This window comes from Thunnus albacares, chromosome 12, assembly GCF_914725855.1.
Source record: "Thunnus albacares chromosome 12, fThuAlb1.1, whole genome shotgun sequence".
Classification (NCBI taxonomy): domain Eukaryota; kingdom Metazoa; phylum Chordata; class Actinopteri; order Scombriformes; family Scombridae; genus Thunnus; species Thunnus albacares.
This window is the reverse complement of record NC_058117.1, coordinates 31269433-31277783: the sequence shown is the minus strand read 5'-3', so window position 1 is coordinate 31277783 and position 8351 is coordinate 31269433.

Here is an 8351-nt window from a genome sequence, read left to right as displayed (position 1 = left end):
ACCTTTCTCAGCAGGATGTCGTGTAGCTCGCTTCATACCATCTAATATCATTGTTTAGTTAATATTTATGTTTTTAGTGGCCTTTAAAGAACATCATTTCCCAAAAGTCCTAGATGTTTGTGGACTAAGGCTGCATTCACACCAAATCTGGCAAAGTGGGACAAACTGCAGTCCATTCATTTGAATGGGGTTAGTGTATTTAGTCTGCGGGAGTTGGGACCACATGGGGTTCAGCGAAAAAACTGCAGCGGCTGTCGAGCAAGAAGTTGAAACAGAGTCAACTTTTGCTGAAATGCAACTATCTACCAGGAATGTGTGTTTTCATGTATTTCACAGGCCAACATATCACCTTACTGGATGATGCTGCAGCAAAACAGACATTTATGGTCAGATTTGAGAGATTTCAATCAAAATTTTGAAAAAAAAAGAAGCAAAACAAAGCAAAAAAAGATTAATTGTTAAGTTACTTTCTGCTAGAAGAAAGAAGATTTTTATTTCATCTGTGAAGCTCCACAACATACAAATGATAAAAAAAATTAAATAAAAAGAAGCAAACAAACGTTCAGTAAATGTCATCTGGACTTTTTTTTGACATTTTTACTTTACTTCTATGTGTTTAGATCAGGTTACAGTGAACATTTCGCCTGTACTCATCACTTAACACACACACACACCTGTTGGCCCTGCAGCGTTTCCTGACACTTGATTGACAGGTCCTGGTGGGAGAGGGCGGGGCTTACTGGTTCCTGGAAGTCAGCATCTTAGTAGTAAACCAGCCACCCAACAGCCTGCACATGTACCAACACACTGCTGCTGTGGAGGAAGATTAAGACCAGGTGGCAAAAAAAGATGTGACTTGGGGAGTTTTCACACCTGTAGTTGGTTCGCTCTGGTCTGAATCAGTAGATGAGTTGGAAACCAGTTGGTCCAGTTTCTTTTCAGACAGAGAAACAACAAAATGCATCACTACAAGCCAGGTGAGAGTATTCTCTCCTTTCATTGGTCAGATGTGTCTGGGGTCCTGAAGAAAGTCCTTTGGCCAAATACAACATACTATGTTGTACTAGTCCTGGTCCGACCTCGATTCATTCTCCGGTTAGCTGCTACCAGCTGTTAAATTTGTTCATCTACATCCCAGCATGCAAAGCACACCAGGCTACGGGAGCTGTTTTGCTCAAACTTGCAAAGTACGCCTCACGTTCCCACCACATACCAACCGCTCCAAGGCTCGTTTGGGACTAGATCTAGACCATGTACACTAAAGGGTCTCTATGCGGTTCTTTCGGTCTGAATTCTAAGACAAACATGTTTTGGGAGTTTTATGATCTAAAGTATGAAATAAAGGACATGAGACTTAGGGTGTTTTCAAACCTATAGTTGATTTGCTCTGGTAACAGTTAATAAGTTGGTAAACATGGTTCAATTTCTTTTCATGCTGAAAAAAATCCAAGTGAAACAAAATGCATCACTAAAAGACAGGTGAGAACTTTCACTCCTCTCATTGGTCAGATATGTCTGAGGCGGGAATGAGAACTAAAACACAGGAAGTAGGTCCTGAAGAAGCTCCTATCTGCCCAAATATCAAAAATACAATATATTTGATTGTTAGTCCAGGTCGGACCTCGATTCATTCTCTGGCTAGTTGTTAACCACTGTTAAATTTGCTCATCTGCATCCCAGCATGCAAAGCGCTCCTGACTAAGGGAGCCGTTTAGCTTGAACTTGCAGTGTAGCAGTCGGTCAGTTGGAGGTCGGCTGACATTTCCACCACAAACGAACCGAGACTGTACAGTTGTTTTGGTCCGAGTACAATTGCTGTGTTCAGAATTGCCCAAATGAATCAAACTGAGGAGGAAAACCAACCAGAGTCCCGTTCAGCTGGATTAAAAAGAGCAGAAGTTGACCTAATTAGCAACTGTTAGCATGCTAACAGTTGCCAGCACTAACACATAATCCAACAGAGTTTTTCATGTATTTGGTCATAAATCAAAGTATTGGACTAATTCAGATTTTGACCTAATATTGACCAAATATTAAATATTTCTTTAAAAATTGTATTTAGATTTCCCATGAAACTTCCTCATCAGATCTCTGCTCCCCAGAAGACGAATCAACCTCCAGCAGTAGCAGCTATGGGCTGTGAGGTGATTTCGGCAATATGGCCACATTTGGAATTGCAGGTCATGTGACATCCATGGGGCCAAAAAACACACATTACAATAAAAGTTGTACAATTACGACTGCACATTTTGAGCATCACAAACATGTTCGAGCATCACAAATAATTCTTTGTATCATCAGACTTTGAGCCATTAGGTGCAGTTAAGTGTCTGTAGTGAACACAGCAGCCTGTAGGGGGCACTAGTGCAACTTTAGACTGATGGTCATGTCTAAAGAGAGACAGAGAAGGTAAATGTGTTTATTTTATGACTGGACGTTTGAATACAATCTCATCTTTATAATAAGTGTTTGAAGATTAGATGTCCAAGCAGGTGTTTGTATGTGTGTCTGCGTGTGTGTGTGTGTGTTTGTGTATGTGTGTGTGTGTGTGTTTGTGTGTGTTTGTGTGTATGTATGTGTGTGTGTGTGTGTTTGTGTGTGTGTATGTGTGTGTGTGTGTGTTTGTGTGTATGTGTGTGTGTGTGTGTGTGTGTGTGTGTTCCTGTTGGTTTCCAAGAATGAAAGTTGTGTTTCAGGTGTGTCTCACCTGAGATCAAAGACGGAGGAAGTCGGGGGCGGGACTTTTCCTACAGACACTTTTTTCCACCAATTTTTACATCAGAATTACATGAAAAACAAGTTTTAAAAACGGTTTTACACTGTGTGTATTATATGACTGAAATGAACTCCAAAATGACACAGAAATAACCTTTGTGTAAAGAAAAAAACAGTCCTTGTGTCTTACAAAACAATATTTGTGAAGGGAAAAAAATGTTAATGTAAAACCATCACATTAATATTTTATCATGAAATGTGACAGAATTCATGTTTATGCTTTGTTGTTTGCTAAGATGAGGAAGCAGAGGAGGATTATTCGGCTGCTGCTTGGTGGGTTGAGCAGCAACATGCTGGTTAGTTTGACATCAGCGCTGGAAACTAACTAAGTACATTTACTCAGGTACTGTACTTAAGTACGGTTTTGAAGTACTTGTACTCTACTTGAGTATTTCCATGTGATGCTACTTTCTACATGTCAGAGGGAAATATTGTACTTTCTACTCCACTACATTTATTTGACAGCTTTAGTTACTTTTCAGATGAAGATTTGACACAATGGATAATATAACAAGCTTTTAAAATACAACACATTGTTAAAGATGAAACCAGTGGTTTCCAACCTTTTTGTCTTTTGACGTCTTACAAAAAGCAGTGTGTAGTCGGGGTCACATTTCACATGTCTATGAGTTGTTAACAGCTCCACCAAATAGTGATTTTTCCCTCTAAACTTCTCACATGCTTTCATTTCAATAAATGTTCAAATGATCCAATATTTCAGCAAAAATCAAAGATTAGAGAAAAAGTCCAAAAAACTGAAAACAGATTTGTGTATCAGAACTTTGTTTTTTCCACTGGACTAATATTTTACACCTGAATAATAATACTCATAATACTTATGTACGTTGACTGTAGTAGGATTTTTCATGCAGGACTTTTAATTGTAATGGAGTTTTTTTACATTGCAGTATTGGTATTTTTACTTAAGTAAAGGATCTGAATGCTTCTTCCACCGCTGCCTATAAAGCCAGTTGGGTCAGCCACTGTTGTTCAGCCTGAGCAGATACACTGTAGATATAAAGCCGAGTTAAGCAGCTGAGTTTCTGCTCTTTGCTTGGGTGAGAGGAGGACTGAAAGACAGCTTAAAGGTGTAGATCTGGGTTAGAGAATGATGTCGCCTGACATGAGGCCCGCTAGATTTATGACAGCACAGCCTGACACCCACTGTGGTTTCTATAGGTAAAATGCTCGCCCAACGTTTGACACATTTACTGTGTACTGATAACTATCAACATAAAAACAGTCCTTTTCCTTTCTGTGATCAGCGTACGGTAGCCTGCAGGGACAAACAGTAAGAACAGTTGGATGAGAGTAACTTTCCGCCGCTGTTGAGATGAAAGTCAAACCTGCGAGATATTTCACTTTACTGACTCCAATCAGGTCAAATGTTATTATCACATCAGACTGACTTCCTTCACCTGTGGCAGTTAAAAATAAACCTGTGTGTGGTTTTTATTATCAGACAGACAGATAATGACAGGTGGATCCACTCTCACTGCTGTCTCACTCCCTCCACCTACTTCCTGTCATCTGCTTTACACAGCTGCGCACAACTGTTAATATTAATACATTCAACCTTACAATTTTATCATCACAGTGAGGAGAGGTTTGCATTTTCACATCAAACTACATTTTCCTTTTTCAAATTATCTACTGTAAGCAATTTGTATGTGATATTATTTCTTTCCTTCCTTCATGTCTTTAAAGCTGCTATAATCAATATTTTTATAATAACCATGATGTGTCAGTGTGTAATGTGTTGGTCGTGGCTCGTAGTGATGAACCTACAGAGAACTATCAGTGACTCTGCAGCTCCTCTCGGCTTTACGGAGCTTTATAGTGAGTTTCAGCTCATTGTTTATCTGTCCGGCTGCAACTTTACAGTTCTGGTTCACTCTCAGCGTCTCATAGCGTCGTTTTCAGAGAAAAAGCTGTAAAAAGCCACTGTACCACTACCTGCTCAGCACCAAACAGACACAGTTAGCTGTAGACTAGCTGGTGAACATAGTGGAACATTTAGCAGCTAAAGAGCCAGATATTTCCCTCAGGAGTTGGTAGAGAGTAAAAACAGAGCTAAAAGAGAGTGAATATTGGACTTACATTCACCAGGTGGACAGAAACACGACTCCACATGAATGATAATGTTGCTCCGTAACTGCTGGATGTGGAAATAAGCAACTGTTTGCTAACAAGTTCAACATATCAACTTAAAAGCTGATGATGTGTCAGTGTTGGTCACTACTTGTTTCTGATGAAAACTAGTGGACAAAAAAAATCATTTAATGCAGGTTTAAAGGTAAATATATAGAGAATATTGTGAGAATGCAAAACTATGCAGAAAAAGCGACTGGAAATGTATCTTCCAATAAAAGTATATAAAAAACTGACTAATAAAAAAAAAAATCTGTGAGAATGTAAGAATTTTAATATACCTTTTCTTGTTGTTACACAAGTTATAACAGCCTCCACTCTTCTGGTTTCAGTCTTTATTTTCCAGCAGATGTTTGAACCTGGCTGCAGGGATTTGATCGGGGATGTTTAACACTGATGTCGGACGCACAGTTCATCCTAAAGGTGTTGGATGGAGTTGAGGTCAACTTCTTCTACAACAAACTGGGAAAACCATTACTGTATGGAGCTGCTTTGTGCACAGAGGTGATGGCATGCTGAAACAGAAAGGAGACAAACACAAACTGCTGACACAAAGATGTGTCTAAAATATCTTTGTATGCTGTAGCATTAAGAATTTGGGTTGAGTCCCGGACCAAGCCATGAAAAAACACAAAGATGTCCACATACTTTTGGTATATTTTTAGTGGAGAGGAAGAAGAGATCGATTCTGTCATAGAGTGAAATCGCACACAAACACCTGCTGCCCATTTAAGGAGCTTCCTTCCTCGTGGTCGGAGGGATCAATGCCAGAGGGAAGCAGGAAGCCGCTCCTCTGTTTAACTGATAACGCCGCCAACAAAGAAAGCCCTGCTCCTCCACATAGAAAGCCTTATCAGCGGGCAGTTTTCTGCTTTATCACATAACAGTTTGAGCTGTCAGGTGGGGAATTTTACTTTAGTTTTTGTTGGTTAACCGGAGCAGCTGTCTGATTAGATTACATGCAGACTAAAGCAACTGTTTTCTTTTCACCTTCTGCAGCTCTGTAGCCTCGTTTCTGTCAGAAGAACATTTACTGCAGACTTCCATCAACCCAATACTCAATAAACAATATACTCTACTAATTACATTTATATGTTTGTTATTCTGATCCAAGTGTGACATTTTCATACTGCTCAGAAGTCAGACAGTTGATGTTTGGATGAACAAACATCCACAGATCGGAGTTCATGTCCTGCATCCAATCTGATGTTTGTTGTTGGTCTATATATTCTTTCTATTTATTCTTATTGTCATCAAATCCCAAACCAGCGGTGTGTTAGCCCCAATACGTCCTTACTTCACTACCCTGATGATTCAGAAGTATATTATTAATAAATACTATATTATACATTAGATAGTTGGATGAAAAGTTGTGTTTTAAATCATGTTTATAAACTAACTTCTAGACCAACAAAGCAAAAATCAGCTGGTTTAGTGATTGTTTGTGACAACAGCAAATATAATTACTATAGTGGGCATTAGCAACTGTAAGTTAAGAGCAACATCTTGAGGCTTAAGTCCCTCAAAGTGCCAGACGGCCGCTAGATGCTCCAACTGACTCCCATTCTCTCTGGAAATACTAAATCAATCATTGTTTTCAATGAGTCATTCTGGTCTCAATCTCTAAATTCATTAAGTGTGCTTGTGGTCATTTTGGAAATGATTGCTCCATTAGTAAGATTTGAAGACTAATAGTAGCTCTGATGTCTGCCGTGTGAGTGTTGATTGACAGCTGTGATTGACAGTTGGCTCACCTGCTGTTCTCCCCGACGCCGGGACTCAAACTGAGTTGGACTATTGTTGCAATACTTCACTCCACCTGTAAAGCCAATTTGACAAAGTGGCCAAACCATGTGATTGCAATTTCCATGTCCATCACATGATGCACTCAGGCCCAAAAAGCATCTTTCCCCCCTACACACAATCATTCGAAAAGGAACAGTTGTAAAACAGTGAATAAATATTTTTGGGCATCACAGTCCCGTTGAAATGAATTGTTTTATTGGCAGGATTTGATCCATTCAGTCTGATAACATTTTGAAAGTCTAGAGGAAACACACGATTAAATTATTTTTATCCCCATTCAAGTGAGCAGAGAGCCAATCCCGGAAGTCAGCTGGCTCAGTCAGTGGAAGTCTCTACTGAGCGTGCTCTATGGGCCCAACAATCAGGAAGTGTGAGCAACAGCAGGAAGACAATTTTTGGCTTCATGTGCCACTGAGCAACTTTCATAGGAATGAACCAACACTATATCCAGTTCTTATAATACATCCATGCGATACCTGCCCTTTTAACACAATTTAGCAAAGTAGCTAACTTCAGCCCAAGTCTGCAGCACTCAATGTTTCCCGTAAACTAGTGTTAGCTTGGGTGTGAGGTAGCAGGGCGTATTTCCAGAGCATGAAAGGCAACACCCCGTACTCCTTATTTGAAAGGTCCTGGCTCCAAACGGAAAAGATGGCACTGACCATAAGCTGTCACTCTGGGCTTCAAACCGGCTCCAATGAAACCAACGGGTGATGTCACACCTCGCTACGTCCATCTTTATATACATGGTAGGGTAAAGAGACAAAAAGGAAATGGGGGAATGAGGGAATATCTTTTGGAAGAATGGCGGTCATCCCTCCAGAAGAGTTTCAGAGACTTCAAGACTTCAAGGCTTTGATTGGGATACTTTTTGTCAGTCCCATTTGGCAACACTGCTTGTTAACTGGAAGACAGATGATGTTCTGCCGACAAGGGAATCAGATCAGCCTGCTGGAAAACTCAGCTCTTCCATTAACACCTCAACACTTGAGCCCCTTTAATCTTTTAGCACTTTCTTGTTGTTTCTTATGCACTTGTCTACTTCCAGTCGTTTCTCACTTTAACGCTCATTCTCATCACACTCGTTAGCCACTTGAGAATTTGTACCACAGCTCTTTGTCCTCTAATGATTGTCTCGTCTTGCTTGTAAGTTGCTTTGGATAAACGTGTCTACAAAATGACAAGATGTAAATGTAAATCAGAAAACGCTTATATGTCATTGAGGTAGACAATGACATATAAGCGTTACAAAGGATGATCTCGTTTAGTTTGGAGCTCTTTTGATTATTTTATGGTCACCATCTTTGAGTCAGAGAATATGGAGACTCTGCTTGTGAGACTGATCTAAGACTCACCTTCACCAAACACGTGTATGGCAATGTTCTTTGTACTGACAGGATCAGGGAGAGTTTGACGATTACAGATGTGTCCTAAATCTGAAACTATATTTAGAGTTTATTGTCATCATCCAGCAGTAACAGTACAATACAAAATTAAAGTATCTGAAGTCTAATCTTTGTTACTTTGAAGACAAACGGCTGCAGGAAACAGACTTCTCTCAGCTGTCTCACCTGAGCTGTGAATAAACAGAGTCGATATCAGAAACCACAGCAGATGAA